Genomic DNA, 23,707 nt, shown 5'->3' on the forward strand with positions numbered 1-23,707 from the left:
GTATCACGTGATTTGGAGGCGCACAACCACAGTGACGGCGCGAGGTGGGCCCCCGTTTCTCCACTGTCGTGACGTCATCGTGTCACGTGGTGTGACGTCATTAATCACGTGATTTGGAGGCGCACAACCACGGTGAAGGGCTGAAGTGGTAGCTCGAGTAGTATGCTTCGCATAAAAAATGGCTGAGGCTTAACTTGGTTAAGCCTGGAGAATGCGAAGCATCATCGTGTCGCGTAATTTGGAGGCGCACAACCACAGCGACGGCGCGAGGTGGGCCCCCGTTTCTCCACTGTCGTGACGTCATCGTGTCACGTGGTGTGACGTCATGTATCACGTGATTTGGAGGCGCGCAACCACAGCGACGGCGCGAGGTGGGCCCCCGTTTCTCCACTGTCGTGACGTCATCGTGTCACGTGGTGTGACGTCATGTATCACGTGATTTGGAGGGGCATAACCACGGTGAAGGGCTGAAGTGGTAGCTCAAGTAGTATGCTTCGCATAAAAAATGGCTGAGGCTTAACTTGGTTAAGCCTGGAGAATGCGAAGCATCATCGTGTCGCGTAATTTGGAGGCGCACAACCACAGCGACGGCGCGAGGTGGGCCCCCGTTTCTCCACTGTCGTGACGTCATCGTGTCACGTGGTGTGACGTCATGTATCACGTGATTTGGAGGCGCGCAACCACAGCGACGGCGCGAGGTGGGCCCCCGTTTCTCTACTGTCGTCTCTACTACGATGACGTCACGACAGTAGAGAAACGGGGGCCCACCTCGCGCCGTCGCTGTGGTTGTGCGCCTCCAAATTACGCGACACGATGATGCTTCGCATTCTCCAGGCTTAACCAAGTTAAGCCTCAGCCATTTTTTATGCGAAGCATACTACTTTAGCTACCACTTCAGCCCTTCACCGTGGTTATGCGCCTCCAAATCACGTGATACATGACGTCACACCACGTGACACGATGACGTAACGACAGTAGAGAAACGGGGGCCCACCTCGCGCCGTCGCTGTGGTTGCGCGCCTCCAAATCACGTGATAAATGACGTCACACCACGTGACACGATGACGTCACGACAGTGGAGAAACGGGGGCCCACCTCGCGCCGTCGCTGTGGTTGTGCGCCTCCAAATCACGTGATACATGACGTCACACCACGTGACGCGATGACGTCACGAGAGTGGAGAAACGGGGGCCCACCTCGCGCCGTCGCTGTGGTTGTGCGCCTCCAAATTACGCGACAAGATGATGCTTCGCATTCTCCAGGCTTAACCAAGTTAAGCCTCAGCCATTTTTTTTTCTTTATTTTCGAGATTGACATCAAAACAATAGGACCACTTCAGCTACACTTCAGCTGATACGGGTGAAGTTGAAATTTCTTAACTTTCACTAGATCATCTAGTAGTGTTACCCACTGGGCTGGGTCACGCTGCGCCTGGTAACATTCCCGCAGATAAACAGCACTTTCAACAAAGTTCTCACGTGTACTACGAGTGTTTATATCCGCGTGCCTTACCTGCATTCGCGTTTTCCACAAGCTGTGGAGGCCAAGAAGCATTAATAAGTCATAGGGTACCTCTTTACGATCAACTGGCAGAAATCTGATACCATAACTCGATGGTTTGGAATGAACAAAAGCGCGTCTAGTGAATACGGTGTCTTCGTTCACTCTCATCTTCCTCCCTTCCCGTTGCGGCGACGTTTAGGTGTCCACCGAGATATGCGAGACAAAGACATTTCCTTTCCTCAAAAACCAATTTAACGACGAGAAAGGCGTACAACCGAACGGGCGATGGCATTCTATGGACTCCCTGGCAGCGTTGAAAGACGCTGTCGCGTTTCACTCTTAGAGGCGAAGCCTAACATCTTAAGAACGCATCAGTGACACAAGCAGCAATACTGCGCTTAAGGCTTTCGCCTCACCGCACTTTAGGTCACCAAAGTGCCCTCGTGAATTTTTTAAGTAGTGACGCCGAAACGCGGAAAAATCTGCCGACACGGCTGCTAACGACAGTATGAGGCATTAAAAGCTTCCGCCTTAAAATTGAGGGGGGCACTTTGTTGACCTAACTACTGTGAAGTGAAAGCCTTAAGCGCGGTGTTGCTGCTTGTGTCACTGATGTGTGGTTGAGATGTTAACGTTGGCCTGTAAGAGGGGAACGCGTCGGCGTCTTGTAACGCTGCCAGGGAGTCCACAGAACGCCATCGCCCGTTCGGCTCTACTCTTTGCTGTTCGATTGGTTTTTGAGGAAAGGAAACGTATCTGTCTCGTGTATTTCACTGGACACCTAAACATCGCCGTAACGGGAAGGGAGGAAGATGGATGGAAACACCTTTATTACACACACACACACAAAAAAAAAAAATCTTCGAGGGTGGTCCCCTACTGGCCCAGGAGTCCACGGGCTAGTGCTTCACGTAAACCCCGATCCACTAGCCATTTCTGGCCGGTGGGCTGAGCGGTCCGTAGAGCAGCCTCCCAGGAAGAATGAGTGGGATTGGGGATCGGGGATACTGCCTTTGGGGAAGGACATTCCCAAAGGTAATGGAAAAGTGTGGATTTGGGCACGCCACAGGTGTTACAATCAGGAGGAAAGGTGGGATGAAAGCATGAGAGGCGGTGGGGTGAAATAAAGCAGCCTGTCTGTAATTGCCGCCATGTGGCGCTGGATAAGGGCGACAAGGTATTGTGGGGTGGTGGCAGTGTCATGCGGCTGAATTTGTAAAATGTGGTAATTTGATGATATGTAGAGAAGACCGAAGGGGCTTCTTGCTCATGGTTAGGTACCTGATCCTCCGGGGTCAGGGAGGAGAGTTCTCGGGCCAGCGCATGAACGCGCTCATTACTGGGGATCGAGGCATGAACAGGGACTATTCCCCCATCCCCAACCGAACCCGGGAGGACTGGGAGGCGACCGTGCTCGGCTGCCACGACTTACAGGCCCAACAAGCCTTAGTCGGGCGCGCCCGGGCGGCGGCAACCGCCACTGGGGTCCCATACTAGGGACCTCCACCTAGTGTTTGTAAGGATCGGTCCCTTACCGGCTGATCCAAACATACCTCCTGTTCACTCGTAATAAATGTTTTCACCACCACCACCACCACCCCACGACAGAGTAACCGTTCGGTCGAGAGAGGTGTCCGTGGTAAGAATACGGTGTGTTGCCGGAGTCGCCACGCCCTTTAGGTAGTGGCGGTACGCGGCCTGTGAATCTGTGCAGATTTCTGTTATGTTTTTTGTCAATGATGGAGTGGGCCAGAGCAAGTGCCATGCCGGCTCCTTCCGCCTCTGCAGGCGAATTAGTTCGAATAGTGGCAGCGGCCCCCACTGTGCCGTCTTCATAGGCTGCGACTGCCGTGAAATATCCTGGTTTAGAATTTTGTGCGGCGTCGACATAAAGGATATCGGAGCGGTTGCTGTATGTTTTGGTGTAATAGCTCGCTCGTGCCTGCCGGCTACCGTGATGGAGACTAGCACTCATATTGTGCGGTAGGGGCTACTGATATATGTGATCCTGCGTGCGCAGAGAAATCATGTAAGGTGTAGGACTTGTTGGGGTGGGAATTGGTGGATTGAGACGTAGCTGTCGCAGTAGGCATTGTCCTGTTTCCGTGTGACTCAGGCGGACTAATTGATTGGTGCGTTGAGAATCTATTAATTCGATCACTGCATTGTGGGTACCAGTGGCCAGGAGACGTTTCGTGCTAACCCTCCGTGGAAGACGTAAGGCAGAGGTGACAGCCGGCGTATTAGGATGTCTGCCTGCTGTCTTTGCCGCTGAGTGAGTATGTGGTATGGAAGGTGGTATGTAATGCGGCTAATGATTAATGCATTTGTCATATTGAGGGTCTCGCGTTCAGACAGCCCTTGATTGCGTGCTGCCACCCGGCTGATAAGTGCAGCGACCTGTTTGGTCTGTCTCTGCAAGAGCTGAAGGGTGGCGGTTGCATCGCGCGTGTTGTTAATTAGAAGGCCGAGAATCTTCACCTGAGGCACAATGGGCACTGGATTTCCGTACATGTGCAGTTCAATCGGGGGGTCACTGGGGAGAGGTTTCAGCTGCAGGAGTTCCGATTTATTTGGAGAGCAACGGAGGCCTGTGTTTGCTGAATGAGTGGTGGTGATGTCTATGGCAGATTGCAGGATATCCTGGGCTGTTCCAAGGGATCCTCCCGTTGTATAGAGGGTTATATCATCTGCGTATATGGCTTTGTGGAGCCCTGGGACAGCAGCAAGGGCCTTTGCCAGTGGGGCTAGGGCAATGTTAAAGAGTAAAGGTGATAGAACCGCCCCTTGTTGGGTTCCCCGGTTAGGCAGGGGGAAAGGCTGGGAGGCAATATTCCCAAGGTGGAGGTCTGCCGTGCGCTCCTGAACGAAGGCCCGAATATATTGCCATATGCGGGTGCCACACCCCGTGGTGGCTAATGTCGTGAGGATATGGTCATGGCTTACTGTGTCGAAAGCCTTATGGATATCCAGGGCCAGTATGGCTCGCTTAGAGGTTGTACGACGCTTAGTGCAAAAGAGGGACTCTTTAAGCGTGAGAAGTACGTCTTGCGCCGAGATGTTCGGGCGGAAGCCGAATTGAACGTTTGAGAGAAAGCCTGTTGTTTCTAGGAATGGTTGCAGGCGATTGAGAATGACATGCTCGAAGAGCTTGCCGACACAGCTCGTTAAGGAGATGGGGCGCAAATTTTGAAGAGTGAGGGCTTTGCCCGGTTTGGGTATAAATCGCATGCTGGCATGGGTCCAGGCTGATGGGAGCGTCCCAGCTTGCCAGTGGTTATTAAAGAGCTCCGTGAGTTCCTGGAGGGAGACATCGTCCAGATTGAGTAGTGTCTTGTACGTTATGCCATCCGGCCCCGGCGCCGTAGAGTGGCGAATACTAAAGAGTGCTCGGCGGACTTCGTTTAAGGTGATGTCGGCATCAAGTTCTGGGTTAGGTGGAGGTAGATTGGGTGGATCTGCCGACTGAAGAGATGTGGGTATATAAGTGTCCCGTAGTTGGCCAATTACGTCGGTGCCCTTTTGGAGCTCTATTTGTATTAGATGTTGTGTGTTTACTTGTGTCTGAGATTTAGTGGCTGTTAGATTCAAGAGAGCGCGTAGGAGGGACCACGTGCGTTTAGTGCTTAATGTACCCTTGAGGTCGTTACAAAAGGTTGCCCAGTTTGCGCGGGCTAGCGTGTTCGCGTATTCTCCTGCCTCGCGAGTGAGAGCGGCTATGCGGAGTCGCAATTTACGATTGTGTCGCTGGTGACGCCAGCGCTTCAGAAGTCCCTGTCGGGCCTCCCATAGATGAGCCAGATGCGGATCAACCTGCGGTGCCTTAGGGGTATTTTTAATGCTTTTGCTGTTCGCCTGGATGGCCTTCACCAGACGGTCTGTCCAGTCAGTGACAGTACGGGGTTCTGTCGAATCAGTTGCCAAATATGAGCGCAATTTATCCCAGTCAGTGAGAAGCTGCGAACGAGGGTTGAAAATCATGGAATCATAGGATATAATAGTGGAGACTGGAAAGTGGTCACTTCCAAGGCTATCCTGGAGCACCGTGTGAGATTTAACGATTATGTTCGGTGTGGCCCATGTGAGATCGGGTGTGGTGTCGCGGGTGACGCTTGTCACAATGCGAGTGGGTACGGTGGGGTTTGTGATCAGGCTAAGGTTGTAATCAGCCATTGCGGTAGAAATCAGGTTACCTTTGGGGTTATCCGAGTTGTATCCCCAGTGCGTGTGACGTGTATGAAAATCACCCACCACAAGAAGGTTTGAGGAACGGAAGGAGCCCAGGATACCCGGAATAACTCTGTCTTTATCTTTAGCGAGGAAGATGGTAGTGAACGAAGACACCGTATTGATTAGACGCGCCTTTGCTCATTCCAAACCATCGAGCTGGCATGACGCAACTACTCCATAACTATTGCATTTAGGTACGGTAGCCACATACGTATGCATACGTGCGGTCAAACCGTGCATGACTTGAGCCCTCGAATCGTGTGTACTTTACAGCATGCGCTCCTTCGAGACACTCTGCCACATCATCTAGGTTGCAGTTCTCGATCATTCGCAAGAACCCTTGGGTGCTTTAATCTCGAAAACCGCGTACGCTTGTCTTGTCACACGCGCTAAGGACAAAGTTGTAATCGCCCATAACAATGAACTGTCTGTCCGTGCAAAGCCGTTTTTCGACATTTTCAAAAAACGCGGCTCGGCCATCAACCGCATTAGGCGCGTACAAGCAAACAATACGCCAGTCAGTGCTGCTCAGCAAAAACTCGAGTGACACTTATCGACCCGACATGCACGAATCATGATCGTGCACCTCTAGCCCAGGTAACTTCTTAACAAAAAGAACACAACCAGCCGATGTCGCACCGCTTCCCTGCATATAGATGATATACAGACCCCCTCCTTCACGCTTGGTAACATTGGTACCCCGCAAGGGGCGGTGTTATCTCCCTCCTCTCTTCAACCTCACCCTCATCCCCCTGGCCAAGGCTCTCAGCCGCATTCCGCACTTAGGACACACATTTTACGCGGATATTATAACGATTTGGACCACATACGGCTCGGATGGCGACATAGAATCGACCCTTCAGGAAGCCGCCTCAACTATAGCCACTTACGCGGCAAAGATTGGGCTTGAATGCTCCCCACAAAATCAGCACTCCTCATAATCCACCCGCGGCACCTCCCTACCTCCCCCATCACGAGCTACCTGCATCACACTCCCATACTGCAAACACCTACCCTCCGCATTCTTGGCCTGCATTTACAGGACACGATGAAAAACAACCTTAGCCTGAAAGCACTAAGACAGTCCACTTACTCCATCATACATCTTCTCAGAAGGGTTTCCCATTCACGAGCCGGTCTAGACGAAGCAGACAATCTCAAGGTGCTGCATGCCTTTGCGCTTAGTCGCATTCTTTACGCCACTCCTTACCTGAACCTCTCCTGTGCGGATAAAGATAAGATCAATGCTCTAATCCGAATGGCTACGAAAGCAGCGCTAAACCTACCTAAGAGCACTAGCACGGACAGGCTCTTAAAATCAGGAATGCACAACACTATACAAGAACTTATAGATGCACACCGCTACACACAGTACCTTCGTCTGGCTGGCACGGAAACCGGACGATATATACTGGATTCTCTGGGAATTCGCATACCCGCACACACGACAGGCTTTATCTCTCTCCCTCACGCCATACACACTGCGCTTATCCTGAAACCCCTTCCCTAGAATATCCACCCTGAATACCATCAATCCCGCCGAGTCGCGCGAGCTAAAGCTCTCCATAAAGACTATGGCACTTCAGAGGATGTACGCTGGGTGGACGCCGCATGTGGTCCAGACCGTTCAGTAGCTGTGGCTTACGCAAGACCACCATGACAGCTCGTTCCTTGGACATATCGGCAGCCCAACTTTCACGCTAGAAACGTTCGTACCCCGACCTACGTTTCATCGAGTACATGAAATGCAAAGCGTCATCTCCTGCTGCTTTCAGCAATTGGTTATCTTTGTTCTCTCTTAAAAATGTAATCGTTATAAAAAACAACCTTGCGCCAAACAAGAACGCTTACCTTCTCGTCATTTCTAACAGCCTTGGAAAAGAAATTTTGTAGGCTTCAATCAATCAATCAATCAATCAATCAATCAAACGTTTTTATTTTCATCACAAATTGATGAGGGTTGGTTCAGGCAAAAAGTGGAATTAACTTCCACTTGAAACAGCCTGAACCCCCCGTATACACGACTTGCAGCGCGGGGGGACACGTGTACAAAACACAACAAAAAAAGAACACGAATAAGATTTGCGTGTGAAATAAAGCGCAAAACATTTGGCACTTAAGCTGTACATCCTAGTAATACAAAAAACATGTCAAGCAAAATGGTCACTACATCTCAAATATAAAAAAAAAGTGCGTCAAGTGATCAAAATGCGGTCTCAGGCACAAACAACATAAATAACATTACAATCGTAAACATATGTCCCGGATGTCTGATTGCAGGTGTCAATACAGACGTTGTTCAAGATAAGCTTATTTAGCAGTGTTGGAACGCTATGGCGGAGCATTTGATGACCATATGTAGAGCGTGAAAAGGGGATCCACCAAAATTCAGGATTTTGAAGAGTATATGCTGGATCATTTGGTTTTAGCGCGCACATGTCTAGAAAGCTGTCGTGGATATGGTGAAGGGATTTTTTATACCTGGTCGCTAAGTAATATTCGTAGAGCTTTGAAATTTTGATGATATTGAGGCGGGTAAACAACTCATCCGTGTGAGCTCGGTATTCAGCGTTTCCAGTAAAACGAATTGCTTTCTTTTGCACACGAAAAAGCTTTTGGATATTTGTTTCCGTGGTACTGCCCCAGACCAAGAAACAGTAACTGAGATAGGGCAAAAACAGTGCATTGTACACTATGAGTTTGATTGACACTGGTAAACAGGAGCGATATTTTGCAAGAACACCCGTGCATTTTGAAAGTTCAGATACAACATTGTCAATCTGAGCATTCCAACTCAAATTTTCGTGAAAAATAACTCCTAGTGCTTTAACAGAAGGTGAAACGTTTATAATGGAGTCCCCCATGCATAAATCAAAGTTTTTAGAAATTACACGTTGCCTAGGGTGGAATATGAGTGCTTTTGTTTTTTTGTGTATTTATGATTAGAGAATTATGTTCACTCCAAGCCCTCAGTTTGTCTAGCGTACTGTTTACAACTGGGATTATTGAATCAGGAGTGTCGCCTTTAAAAAGCATAGTTGTATCGTCTGCGTATATTATGTACTCTGGTGTGTTGTCGATGTTCGTGATGTCATTTATGTACAAAAGAAACAACAGCGGACCTAAAATGCTACCCTGTGGAACGCCGCTTTTAACAGTCAAAAAAGATGAGGCCTGCTTTGTTATTACAACACATTGAAGGCGATGCTGCAAATACGACTTTATAAGAGACAGAGGAGTGCCCCGAATGCCTAGAATTTCCAATTTTCTTAATAAACGCTGGTGGTTAAGGCGGTCGAATGCCTTAGAAAAATCTATAAATACACCTAGACATATCTGTTTATTTTCAAAAGCACTGAAAATAATCTCTTTTTGCATCAACAAGGCGCTTTCAGTAGACTTGCCCTGCAAAAATCCGTACTGGTATGAAGAAAGTAAGGAAAATTTAGCGCAAAACTTTGTTAGTCTACTGTGGATAACCTTTTCTAAACCTTTAGAAAAAACTGGTAGGATGGAAATGGGTCTATAATTTGACATATTATTTTTGTCTCCACTTTTAAAAAGCACACTAACTTTAGAAATCTGCATTAATTTGGGAAACTGCCCAGAAAACAAAGCAAGGTTATATATGTAGGTAAGTGCAGGAGCTACCAGACTGATAACATGTTTTACCGGTCCTATTTGAATGTCGTCAATATCACAGGCTTTACTGTTCTTGAAAGAGGTAAAAATGCTGCAAATTTCATGCTCATCAGTTGGTCCAAGAAAAATACTGTCAGTATTACGTCTTATATCTAGCCCCACGGTGTCATATGATGGCACATTTCCAACAATGTCTATGAAAAAGTTATTGAATGCTTCTGCCAATTCTGAGCCTTGTATGTGGTGCCCTTTATGAATTAATCCACTGACAGGAGGTACAGTTGATGCACGACAAAATAAATTAAGATTTTTCCAAACGTCGCTGCTTCCCTTACAGGCTTCAAATGTATCATGCAAGAATGCTCTTTTCTCGCGCTTTAAAAAAGCAGTCACCTTATTTTGATATTGTTTATAGTTCGTCAAGTCACTCAAAGATTTCGTACTCAGAAATTTTTTAAAAAGATTTGTTTTCTTTTTTATCATCTTTAGATGCGTTTTTGTAATCCAGGGCTTGCGGTTTTTTCCCTTTATCCTGACAGTCTTTTCTTCGAAATGTTTTTATAAATCGTTTTAAATATAGAAATGAACGACTCGTAGGCTGCATCCACGTCCTCAGAGTGGTACACATCATCCCAGCTAGTGTTTATGATGCTCGTTAGGAACGCGCCAAGTGTAAGGGGTGTAATATTCTGTATGGTAAAGGAAGGTTCATCGTGCGCTACTTTATGAGTGTCTTCTATGAGCATGAAAATAGGAAAATGGTCACTAATATCACTACAAAGGACACCCAAATGCACATGGCTTGCGTTAATATTCGAGATAAATAAATCGATTAAAGTTTCTGTGCGGGCGGTAATACGGGTCGGAGTTTCTGTAAAAACGGTGAGTGCATTTGACTCTAGGATCGAAAATAACGCTGCACGAGCAGGCGAGGGTTTAAGGATATCGATGTTAAAATCTCCTGCAAGAATAACTTTGAACCTGTTTTTGTTCACGGATTCCAGGATATTGTCAAGAAAAACGAAGAAATTACTTAAATTAGAATCAGGAGGCCGGTAAATTACACAGCACATGTAACTACGAGACTTCAAAGTTAGACACTCAATATCTGCATTGATAATGCTGAGCTCTGGGATCAGTTCGAAACCCAGTCCATATTTTGCCAGTACTGCCACACCACCACCAATTTTGTGTGATCGGTTCAGAAAAAAGGTTTGATAACATGCAGGTTTGTATACTTCTTCCTTTGAGGTATACCATGTTTCTGTTAACATGATCACGTCGAAGTCAAAAGAAAATTCATTTAAAAAGGTAGCCAATTCTTCTTCTTTATGTCTTGCGGAACGGATATTAAGGTGAAAGCATGTCAGCCTGATATCTTTGTGGGAACGGACAGCGGCATTTACATCAGATGGGGGCACCGCCATTTCCATTTAAACAATCTTATCAAGGTCCTGTGTTTGTCGGATATGAATGACATCAGATGACTCGTCTTTCTTTGCAAGCACCTTTCCGTTTTTGATCCAAACAAAGCTCCACTTGTGTTCCTTCTTTTTTGATATGGCCATCCCAAGTAACTGCTTAACTGCCGGGCATAAATGTTCATTGATAAAAACAGGGGCGCCGGAGGAGTGGCCAAGATCGTCTATCGAAATGCGCATCTTTTTCGCCTTCTGCAGCACTGCATCACGCTTGGAGCAGTGCCGGAATTTGACAACAATATTCGGCTCAGCATCCGAGTTCTTTGTTGGCACGCGGTGACAGATTTCAATGTCATCATCAGCAATGGGCACGTGCAGAAGTTCCCCAATGTCGTGAAGAATCTTAGGAAGATGCTCGTCCTGTTTTTGAGGTATGCCTTTCAGTTCAAGGTTACAGACCCTTGAATACTGCTCGGAAGCCGTGATCCTCTGCTCATGCAAGTTTGCAACTTTTTTCAGTTCTTGGTATTCAATTTCCAATTTTTCTAATTTTTCATTTCGCTCTTTGAGCCCCTTGTTCTCTGACAGCAAAGTGTCGTTTTGGTCACTTAGAAACGAGAGGCTTGTCTTCAGTTCCCGTATTTCATTCCTTAAATCTCGTTCCATCTTAGCTTTGAAATCTCGCATCTCCTTTCTTAACTCCTCACGAAATTGGGCCAGCTCAGCCATCTCGAGCTGCTACCTTAGTGGCTCAATGCACAACACACAACACAGGATTCTGGCAGCAGATAGGGCAGCAATACACACAGAGATACAGTAATATAAAAGTGATTTCCAACCTGTAACAATGCAGAGAAAAAGCGTCACACGATGCGTCTATGCCGCCCGCGCTGCTGCCAAGTGGTCGCGGCGCCGTCTTCCAGCTGCCTTTATAGCAGCTTCTCCTAGTGGGCGTGTCGCACTTGCGCAGGTGTCTTGGCCGTTATCTTCTGCCTTGGAAGATGGAATCTTCTGCCTTGGCCGTTATCTTGCCTTGGGGCCTTGGAAGTGAGCGCTGTAACAATGCAGAGAAAAAGCGTCACACGATGCGTCTATGCCGCCCGCGCTGCTGCCAAGTGGTCGCGGCGCCGTCTTCCAGCTGCCTTTATAGCAGCTTCTCCTAGTGGGCGTGTCGCACTTGCGCAGGTGTCTTGGCCGTTATCTTCTGCCTTGGAAGATGGAATCTTCTGCCTTGGCCGTTATCTTGCCTTGGGGCCTTGGAAGTGAGCGCTGTAACAATGCAGAGAAAAAGCGTCACACGATGCGTCTAAGCCGCCCGCGCTGCTATGCCGCCCGCGTTCCACAGGGTAGCATTTTAGGTCCGCTGTTATTTCTTTTGTACATAAATGACATCACGAACATCTACAACACACCAGAGTACATAATATACGCAGACGATACAACTATGCTTTTTAAAGGCAACACTCCTGATTCAATAATTCCAGTTGTAAACAGTACGCTAGACAAACTGAGGGCTTGGAGTGAACATAATTTTCTAATCATAAATACACAAAAAACAAAAGCACTCATATTCCACCCTAGGCATCGTGTAATTTCTAAACACTTTGATTTATGCATGGGGGACTCCATTATAAACGTTTCACCTTCTGTTAAAGCACTAGGAGTTATTTTTCACGAAAATTTGAGTTGGAATGCTCAGATTGACAATGTTGTATCTAAACTTTCAAAATGCACGGGTGTTCTTGCAAAATATCGCTCCTGTTTACCAGTGTCAATCAAACTCATAGTGTACAATGCACGGTTTTTGCCCTATCTCAGTTACTGTTTCTTGGTCTGGGGCAGTACCACGGAAACAAATATCCAAAAGCTTTTTCGTGTGCAAAAGAAAGCAATTCGTTTTATTGCAAACGCTGAATACCGAGCTCACACGGATGAGTTGTTTACCCGCCTCAATATCATCAAAATTTCAAAGCTCTACGAATATTACTTAGCGACAAGGTATAAAAAATCCCTTCACCATATCCACGACAGCTTTCTAGACATGTGCGCGCTAAAACCAAATGATCCAGCATATACTCTTCGAAATCCTGAATTTTGGTGGATCCCCTTTTCACGCACTACATATGGTCATCAAATGCTCCGCCATAGCGTTCCAACACTGCTAAATAAGCTTATCTTGAACAACGTCTGTATTGACACCTGCAATCAGAGAGACATCCGGGACATATGTTTACGATTGTAATGTTATTTATGTTGTTTGTGCCTGAGACCTGTTGTTTGTGTTTGATCACTTGACGCACTTTTTTTTATATTTGAGATGTAGTGACCGTTTTGCTTGATATGTTTTTTGTATTACTAGGATGTACAGCTTAAGTGCCAAATGTTTTGCGCTTTATTTCACACGCAAATCTTATTCGTGTTCTTTTTTTGTTGTGTTTTGTACACGTGTCCCCCCGCGCTGCAAGTCATGTATATGGGGGGTTCAGGCTGTTTCAAGTGGAAGTTGTTTCCACTTTTTGCCTGAACCAAACCTCATCAATTTGTGATGAAAATAAAAACGTTTGATTGATTGATTGATTGATTGATTGATTGATTGATTGATTGATTGATTGATTGATTGATTGATTGATTGATTGATTGATTGATTGATTGATTGATTGATTGATTGATTGATTGATTGATTGATTGATTGATTGATTGATTGAAGCCTACAAAATTTCTTTTCCAAGGCTGTTAGAAATGACGAGACGGTAAGCGTTCTTGTTTGGCGCAAGGTTGTTTTTTATAACGATTACATTTTTAAGAGAGAACAAAGATAACCAATTGCTGAAAGCTGCAGGAGATGACGCTTTGCGTTTCATGTACTCGATGAGACGTAGGTCGGGGTACGAACGTTTCTAGCGTGAAAGTGGGGCTGCCGATATGTCCAAGGAACGAGCCGTCATGGTGGTCTTGCGCAGGTGCGTTGGCAAGCGCGCGTGACAGGCAGTCGCCGCCAGAGTGCTTGCGTCCAGACTATTAAACTACGGTAACGCCAAACTGTTGAAGTCGTCGGCTCCAGCGAGCGAGGCGGTACGAGGAGTCTTAAGTTATCAAGCCAGCATAACGCGTGATAGTCGCCAACAACCTTGAATGGACTCCCTTAAATGTAATGGTGGAATTTTTATGCGTCAAATGATCCGGAGGAACTTTTTTTTCGTCGTTCAATAGTAAGCCTCCGCCTTTGACAGTGAGGGACTCGCTCAGATTGTGATTCGTTATGATCCGTTTCTCCTTTGTACGAGCACGACGCTTATGCCCAAGCTGCTTGCGTCAATATGAATCTCTGTAACCGCTTCTTCGTTAGAGGGGCGAGGAATGGGGGTTGTTTCAGAAGGCTTCAGGGCATCAATTTGCGCCGTTTCTAATCGGAGCGAAACTTTTCGTTTTTTTTTTTGTAGTGCGTCAGGGGCTCAGCAATGCTGCAGAAGTCCTCTACAAATGTGCGGTAATAGGCGTATAGCCCCAAAAGCCTTTGAACGGCTTTCTCAGCAGGCTATGAAAGTTGTGCGCAAGCAGTTGTTTTCCGTTGGTTTGGGCGTACTCCATTCTTGCTTACGATGTGACCCAGAAAAAGCAAGTCCTCGTAGGCAAAGTGACACTACTCCGTTTTCAAGGCTGACTTGATAGCCTTCAGCACTGTCCGAAGCATTCTCAGGAAATCATTGAAGTCTGAAGCTAATACAATAATGGCATCATTTATGTATACTAGACAAATCCGCCACTTCAGGTCTGCCAATACTGTATCCGTTTCTGCAGAACAAAGTGCGAATGCCAATACCTGAAATCTAAAAGACCATCGGACGTTACGAAGGACGTTACGAGATATCTCAAGATATCTCATCATCTTAAATTTGTCCGTAGCCGCACTTGAGTTCTATCGAAGAGTTAGCCGCACTTGAGTTCTATCGAAGAGACGTACATGACGTTTCACTGCCGGTCTAGTGTTTCGTAGATGCGTGGGTGCGGTTAGACGTCTCAATAAAGCCAAACATCACCTTACAGTTCCGGTCGCTAGTTAAACGCGAAAACATCTTTGGAAAAGCGAAAAGGGCTTGTTTCACAAAGAGCAACATTGGCATTAAAACGACCTTGAAATCATTTTCATGGGCATATTCTACTGCAACAGATATGTAGAGGTCGTCTTTGTGGGTATTCGAGCCAAACTGGAAAGCCCTACGTGGACCCTAAAATTTAGAAATCATCCTTTAAAATAGCTCGCAACTGATTAGGGCACCACTTCACCGCGGCGTGCCCCACGCCGATGACGTCAGTGGGCCATCTGGCCGAGTCTTCAAGGCAAGGCTCAGCCAGTTCAATCGGTGGAGACAATTTGAAAAGATGTGTCCTCGAAGAGCAGCAGAACACTATCCTATCGCCGCATCTGACGAACTTTCGTGTTTCCTGGTACCCTCTCGCGCTGTGTTGTTGTTTACCTCAGAAAACATGGCACATACCCACGCGTTGGGCGAATGACAACAACGATCCTAAGCCACAGGCTTACAAGTGAACTCGCCAACTTAATGGAACGACAGCATTACATGTCGTCACCTGCCATCTATGCGCGGTGTGTCCAGAAGCGATCGCAATCGCAATGCCTTGTTAAGGTGCGTTAAGTGGTTCGGAAATTTTGTAGTGCTCTACCCCTATGGTCCCAGAGAAACCCTAGCATTCAACCGAAAGCGAAATAAAACGACATGTTAACGCGCATGCATTGCAACTGGCCAGGGAAGCTAATTCGGCGGTAATTTTTTTTAATGATTTGCATTAATGTATCAGCGACTTATCTAATCTTCAAATTCTGGGTCCCATATCTGCGTCAAACATTGGGCATACAAGGGAAGAAAGTAGATGGGCTCGTCATGGTAATCAGGAAGGAATCCAACCGTCATTGAAACCAAGGAGCATATGGCATGTTTGTTTTTTAATTAGTGTTTGTTACCATTGGCGGAATAATAGAATAATTATTTTATCGCTTAAAGATAATTGATTAGAAAGCAGAAAAATACGCAAGCTGCCGGTGGGCTTCGACTCCAAGACCTGAATTTGCAGTCCGGTGCTCTACCAACTTAACCACGGCAATGGTTGTACAATTTTCTTCTTTCAAGGGTATTTATGTTGCGTGTGACCTAATATTGAGAGCGTTCACCACCGCCACCATCATCCATAGCGACAGACGTAGTACAATCTGTATTACCGCGAGTGTCACGCGAAACTTTGTCAACTATGAAAAACCCTCGCTCTAACTTCCACGAAAACTGAAGACCTGTTCTTGTCTGTTCCGGGCCAGTGCCAGGTTGACGACGAAGATGGGCGAGTTCTCTTATAAGCCTGCGGCTGAGGATCGTCGCTGTAACTTAGCTAGGATGATCTCGAAGTTTCGTTGTCTCGTGTTGGATTTTACTGCATATAAGAAACTGAGGCTATTATGCACTACACACAAGAATAAAATTATGCTTACTTATGCACCGTAGTTTTTCCAATCTATACCTTGCTCAAAATAATGAGCGTGAGCTGTACCCCGAAATCAAGCAAATGATTGGGTCAGAACTTACAGTTTATCAAAGAAACTTCTTTCTCTTAACAAGATAAAAACATACGGCATGTCAAAAATTACACTGTCAGCATAAAACAGCGTTGGACTAGAGTGCAGTCAATATAATACTGTACTTTTTTCGTAGTTTTCCTACTTTCCCGCACGGGAATAAAACGTAATTTGCACTGCCTCCGCCTCTATATTTTTAACAAAAAGGTTTTTTATTGTTTTGTCACCAAGAAGTTGTGTGTGAGATGTGCGTGTCCAATGCAGAGACGGCATAAAATTACTTCTATAAAATGATCGTGGTGCCTTCAGGGCTTCCAATCACCTAGCTAGGACGGATTTTGCAAAGTGCAGGTTGTTGTCAACTTCATTGTGCCATGAAACCAGCGATTTTTCTCTCAGTTGATTTTCTACGAACCTCATGCAGTCGTTATGAGGTATGATTACCTGCTTTACTTTACTGTTAGGGGCGCGTAGGGCAAGTTCATCATCGCTCTGGTTCCCGCTCATTCCCATGTAACTAGAAACCCACGAGAACTTTATTGTACGTCCTTGTGTATCTGCTTCTATGACGTTATGTATTATCTCCTATTACAGATTGAACCAAATATCTGGAGTTTAGTGCTGTAACTAAGCGGGCGGAGTCGGTGTAGATAACAGTTTTCAATCATTTTCTTTATTGTTTTTATAGCCGCAGCAATGGCTTAATATTCTGCTGTGAAAATTGAAGCGCACTGAGGCAAACTGACTACATTATCCAATTACCCTTGTTTTACCGCACTCACAGCGTATAGTGCTAATTTATAACCATCTCTGCACGTAAATATCTATCTGCTTCTCGAATTTTTGCTTTGCTGAAAAAGCTCTTGCTGCTTATATTCCTGTGGGGTTTGCTTATTATGAATGTCGGTGCAAAATAGCATGTCGCAGGGAAAGTGTACCAAGGTGGCAGTGGGTCGGGTCTCCGAGGAATATCGGGAAGTGCAACAGGTCTGTTTATTTCTTGGCATTTTTGAGCGATAGCTCGACTCGATGCACCACCACGCTCAGCACAACATGACCTGACCGCAGTGTGAACGTGACCTTCAGCCTAACCAAGGTCAAAGTGGGTCTAGATAGAAAAAACACGCCGAATAAAAATCGCACTGACGTCTGGGAGTCAAACCTGCAACGAACAGATCAGTTTCACAGTACAGTGCGCGAGACCACTGGACTATAACCAGTTTTCTCTTTATTGCATGGAAATAAAACCCGCTGAGCTACTGAATGCTTTACATACAAACAGACTATTCCGAGATGCAGACACTCATTCTCATGTTTTCGTACACTGTACCTGCACATCGAAATTGCGGTATACATACACACCTTCAGCCAAGAACCGGCAACCGTTCAGGCGGCCAGTTCGGCGCAGCATCAACTCCTCGCACGAAGGCGCACTGTTCATTGAACAGAGACTCAGATGAACGAGGCGGTCTTGCGTGTCGATCCATCATGCGGCTTTTCCACAGGCTAAAAAGCCAAATAAACATTAACAGATCACATGGAATCTCGGAGTCTTTCAGGACAGGCTAGAACACTATCGTGTAAGGCGTGTTCTCAATGCCCTTTATGATTGTTCGCTGAAGTATGTCCCAGAAAAACACTGCATCACGGCACTACACAAAGCAGTCAGAGAGTGGTGATCTCTGGTTGGCTGCACAGGCGACAATTCATGGAGCATGGCACGAAAGTCCCCACGGCGCGAAGCCAGGCCTTGACGGGTACAGTGGAAGTGTGGAGTTTAAAAAACGAAGCGATTTTCGGCGATTAAATATACATTCCCTGAACTCATTTTAATACGCTAGAATGCAAAAAACCTTGGTAAGGCTGCCGATCCATCGGCACAGGGAAAAGAGATTCTATTCGCACTTTTGTCAAATAAGTATTTCAACCAAATAAGTCAAATAAGTATCGCAACCAGAAGCGAACAGTCATGAAATCAAACGTATTAGCAGCCTCCTTCAGAAAACTCCACAAAGTCCCCTCCCGGCCATGACCAGTCGAAGCAAACAGATAAGGCAAGAGACAACTTAGTCGCCTTTTAAGCACAGCTAGCAGAAATAGGTGGCTTGCAGTTTTGAAGAAAAATCGTGAAACAAGCTGGTGAAGAAAAAAGTGGACAAGGCCAACCATTCCAGACTCGAGACGACGGTCCACGACGGCCGTGACAGTGCGACGTTTGCTGCTGGATCAAATCGCTTCTAGTGAATGCAGAGTTGTCTTAGAAACGTATCGTAGGGATGTGTGCTGAGGCGCACATTTCTAATTATGAGGGGATAAATTACAGATACCGTAATTAACCGAGTGCAAAAGTAGGTTTCCGGCGAATTTACTCCTTGCTTCGCGTGTCGTAGCGCCAGCTCGCGGCACCCACTGAAAACTCCCCTCGCATGTGCGACACTGGCCCAGCAGGTGGCGCGCACTTAGTCACGGAGTGGACAAGTACATCTACCTTGGTATTCTAGTTCACTGTAACCTTGGAGTGGACGCCAGCTCATCCACTTTCTCTGACTACGTGCTGCGGTGCACGGTGTAAGAATTAGAGTTCTTGTTTTACTTGAAGTCTTACTTCATTTAGGCGCAGAGTGGAATCAATCTGCAAGGCTTTTTTGAACGAGAAAAGAGCACAAAGTTTTTTGTGGGGTAAACTTAAATCCATTTTAGTCTACGCAAACCGCTAGTTACTTCAGTGGGGGTTGTATCTGTATCTCACATGTTGGTAAGCTGGAGGATGCGCATAAAATTTGAAGGTCATCAGAGTGTAAAGAATATTCAATTGGCTTTGGAATTATTTTATCTATGTAATTCATTTTCACAATAAAGAGTGTAGCACTTAAAATACACCCTTGTGGTACCCCATTTCTCCTAACGAGGATATCCGAAAGAGTTGACCACAGGCGCAGTTTAATTCAAGCGTACATGAGCTGAACGCTGAGCAAAAAAATTTGTTTGCGGTTTTAGCATTGCCAAGCAGAAGATATTGTGCGAAAGCAGTTTTTACCGGTGGATGCCATCGCCACGTACCTCAAAGCGCGATTCAAGTGCCCACTGACCCAGGGAGCCAGATACGCGCGTCTTCAACTTTTTCATATTCAATGCAAATTTACCCAAAGTACGCCTGTGGCCTGTGCTCCGGTGCCGCGTTTCTGCAGCAATCGTGTCAAATCCAACACGTATTACTCTAGCGCCCTGTGTCTGCTACAATGTTGGCCACGCCAAAGCATGCAGCGCGCATCTCTCTGTCACTACCGCCATATATAGCTCAAAGCGCGAATATTAGTTTGATAGTAGTATTAGAGAATGAAGAAGACGATGTGAAATGCACAGCGTAGAAGTGTTTGCAGTTTAAAGCGAAGCGTGCTCGGCTGCGGTGATAACCTAGTGCTCTCGCGCACTGGCCAGAAGAGCTCATTTCTTTGCGCCACCTTTGGTTTGAATCCGTAGGTCAGGCATCACATAAACCTGTGAACCAAACCGGTTCAGCTGTCAAGTAGTAGACATTGCCATGTAGGGCTTTCGCACTAAAAATCTTTCAAACAGTTCAGTATCCTGTCGCGGATACTTAGGTGCGCAAGTTAGAAGACTGCTTATGTTTGTGAATGCGAAAGCAGGTGCGTATGACACCACCCGTAACGCTATACGACGAACGGTTCCATCACAATTTTTATAAAAAAGTCTGGGAAGGGACGGAATTGAAAGTGCTTATGTCGTCGGTTTGAATCCCTGTCAAGCTAGCTTCCTACTTGACTAGCACATGTAAGCACATATAACCACGGGCTTCGGGTCGTGGTCATAGCGGCCGCGTACACCGCCTTCTGCGCCAAGCAAAATGCTTCTTCTTCCTTAGTACTCCACTCCCACGTAGCACTCTTTCGAGCGGCCGGTACAAGGGACTAGCAACGTATCCATGTCAGGCAAAAACTTGTAAAACGTTGCGCCAGGGCGAAACGTTCTGATTGCTGATGGCTGACAAAGGCCATGCTCAAGTTCTTGTGTGAAACAGGCCCGGATACCCGTCTGTGACCGCCTGTGCACTACCTACATGGTTTACACAGTTTACAAGGTTTACAATTGTGTTTTCATGTTGCCCCTACTACAGTATGTGTTAATGACATGTGTCGGTGTGTGTGTTGAAGATACGAGTTTTACGTGCGTCTACTCACCGCGATGCGAGTGCCAGCCAGCGTGTGCGTGTGTGTGTAGATACCACACATGAAACTCATTGTATTATGAGGGCCGCCGCGGTGGCGCAGTGGCTATGGTGCTCGGCTGCTGTCCCGAAAGACGCGGGTTCGATCCCGGCCGCGGCGGTTGAATTTCTTTGGAGGAGAAATTCGAGGCCCGTGTACTGTGGTGGTGGTGGGGGTGAAAACATTTATTACGAATGAACAGGAGGTATGTTTGGATCAGCCCGTGGTACAATTGTAAATTTCCGAAGCCCTCCACTACAGCGTCTCTCATAGCCTTAGTCGCTTTGGGACGTTAAACCTCATAAACCAACCAATCATTGTATTGTGACATCATCAACCTTCATTCGCACTTTCCCTTTCCTCCCTTTCCCTTTCCCCTGTGTGGAGCAGCAGGCCAGGGCCATGCTACCACAGGCCGACCTGTCCACCTTTTCCTCTGATTAAAATTCCTTTCTCTCTCTTTGTAAAACGTTACATGCCCAGAAAAAACCCAGTTGGCTCACCGTTGGAGGAGTGGGGGCCAACCTGGGGCCATAAATATTTTTTTTCGTGGGATGCAGCCCGTTCGTATCAACAGGTGGCCAACGTAAATCACAGCCGGTTTAGAAGAACTTGGTTGGTTAGTTGGTGCATGGTTGTTCTTAAAGGCGAGCTGCGCACAGATAAAAGGCAGACACAGGAAGAACAGAGCAGTTTTTCTTCTTCTTATGTTATTCCTGTGTCTGTATTTTATGTGTGTGCCGCTCGTCTTTAAGGACAAGTCACAGCCGACTTGCTAACTCCACGCTTGTCAGCACGCAGCTCGATGCCACGCTTACGCTCAATAACCTACCTTAGGTGATTAATTTGGTCACCTTGCATTTCAGCAGGGTGACCAGTTTCAACACATGCGGCGAGGAGCACTAATGATGGCGGCGTAACCGGCCGTGTGGACTTCAGACTTTAATGCTATATCATTCTCAACACGCAATGTATTTAAGCTGCCCCAAAATTTTGCTAGAATAGTCGCATGGAACGTGATTTTTTGGTGCTTTATGAAACTCTACAGGCTGAACGACCGCACAAAAAATTAGGGGGGGGGGGGGCGCTTTGTTGACCTAAAGTGCGGTGAGGCGAAAGCCTTAAGCGCGTGTCACTGATGTGTGGTTAAGATGTTAAACTTCGCCTCTAGGAGTGGAACGCGACAGGGTCTTGCAACGCTGCCAAGGAGTCCACAGAACGCCATCGCCCGTTCGGCTCTACGCCTTGCTCGTTGGTAAATTGGTTTTTGAAGAAAAGAAATGTATCCGTCTCGCATACCTCGGTCAACACCTGAACCGCGCAGTAAGGGAAGGGAGGAAGATGGGCGTGAACGAACACACCGTATTCACTAGACACGCCTTTGTTCATTCCAAACCATCGAGCTGGCACGGCGGAGTGGTTAGCGTTCTTGTCTCGCACTCCGGAGACCCTGGTTCGTTTCCCCAACTCGAGCAATTTATTTATTCATTTTTAAGGCGAAAGCCTTTAATGTCTCATCGTTGTAAGCAGCAGTTGTCGACAGAAATGTCACGCTTTTCAGTTGGTCGAAATGGTCGTGACGTCACAGTGCGCGAATTTCAAACGGGGCCAATTGTACTTTGGCTAGTAACCATGCAACCAATTGAAGGGATCGTATACTGATGCTCCAAGTGGTACTGAGCTTAGTTAATTGCTTAATTACCCAATTAGCATAATTAACTTTTCTAGTTAGACCATATAAATAAATAAAACCGAGTAGAAAATTGGTCGAGCTCGGGAATCGAACCCCGGTCTTCGGCGTGCGAGACGAGCATGCTATCCATTCCGCCATGCCAGCGCAATGGTTTGGTATGAACAAAGGCGCGTGTAGTGAATACGGTGTCTTCGCTCACTCCCGTCCTCCTCCCTTTCCTCCTGGCGAGGTTTAGATGTCCACCGAGGTATGAGAGACAAATAGATTTCCTTTCCACAAAAACCAATTTACCGACAAGCGAGGCGTAGAACCGAATGGGCGATGGCGTTCTGTGGACTCCCTGGCAGCGTTGCAAGACGCTGTCGCGTTCCAAACTCAGAGGCGAAGCTTAACATCTTAACCACACATCAGTGACCACACTTTAGGTCAAAAAAGTGCCCCCCCCCCCCCTGAATTTTGACGGCTGTCCATCGAGATATGTGAGACAGTTACTGCGTAATTTACTTTCCTCAAATACAATTTTCGTTTTCTTCATTACGGGCCCTCTTTGTCTTCTTTCACTCCCACTTCCTCCCTTCCTCTACGGTGCGATTCAGGTGTCCACCGAGAGGACAGAGAATTACTGCGCAATTTCCTTTCCTCAAAAAGCGTTGCGTTCAAAGGGCAAGACCCGCCGCGGTGGCTCAGTGGTAAGGCGCTTGTCCACCGAGCCGGAGTACCTGGGTTCGAACCCGACCGCGGCGGCCGCGTTTCGATGCAGGCGAAACGCAAGAGGCGCCCGTGTGCTGTGCGATGTCAGTGCACGTTAAAGATCCCCAGGTGGTCGAAATTATTCCGGAGACCTCCACTACGGCACCTCTTTCTCTCTTTCTTCTTTCACTCCTATCTTCCTCCCTTCCCTTATGGCGCGGTTCAGGTGTCCGCCTATATATGTGAGACAGATACTGCGCCATTTCCTTTCCTCAAAAAAACCAATTTACAATTTAAAACCAATTTAAAGGGCAAGGCATCGCGCCGAACGGGTGGTGGAGTTCCGTGGACTCCCTGGCAGCGCTACAACACGCTGTCGCGTTCCACTCGTAAAGTTGAAACTTAAGCGTCATTAATTAGCAGTGAATTAGTATTCAGGCATTAATCAGTAATTAAGCATTAATTAGTGATTTGTCATCGCTTAGTAATTAGTACTCAATTATATGTGACGCCACCAGTGCCACAAAAAAAGCCGCCGCGGTGGCTCAGCGGTTATGGTGCTCGGCTGCCGACCCGAAAGACGCGGGTTCGATCCCGGCCGTGGCGGTTGAATTTCTTTGGAGGAGAAATTCTAGAGGCCCGTGTACTGTGCGATGTCAGTGCACGTTAAAGAACCCCAGGTGGTTGAAATTTCCGGAGCCCTTCACTACGGCGTCTC

Source organism: Amblyomma mixtum, chromosome 7 (assembly GCF_055824585.1).
Source record: "Amblyomma mixtum isolate Tamu chromosome 7, ASM5582458v1, whole genome shotgun sequence".
Lineage (NCBI taxonomy): Eukaryota > Metazoa > Arthropoda > Arachnida > Ixodida > Ixodidae > Amblyomma > Amblyomma mixtum.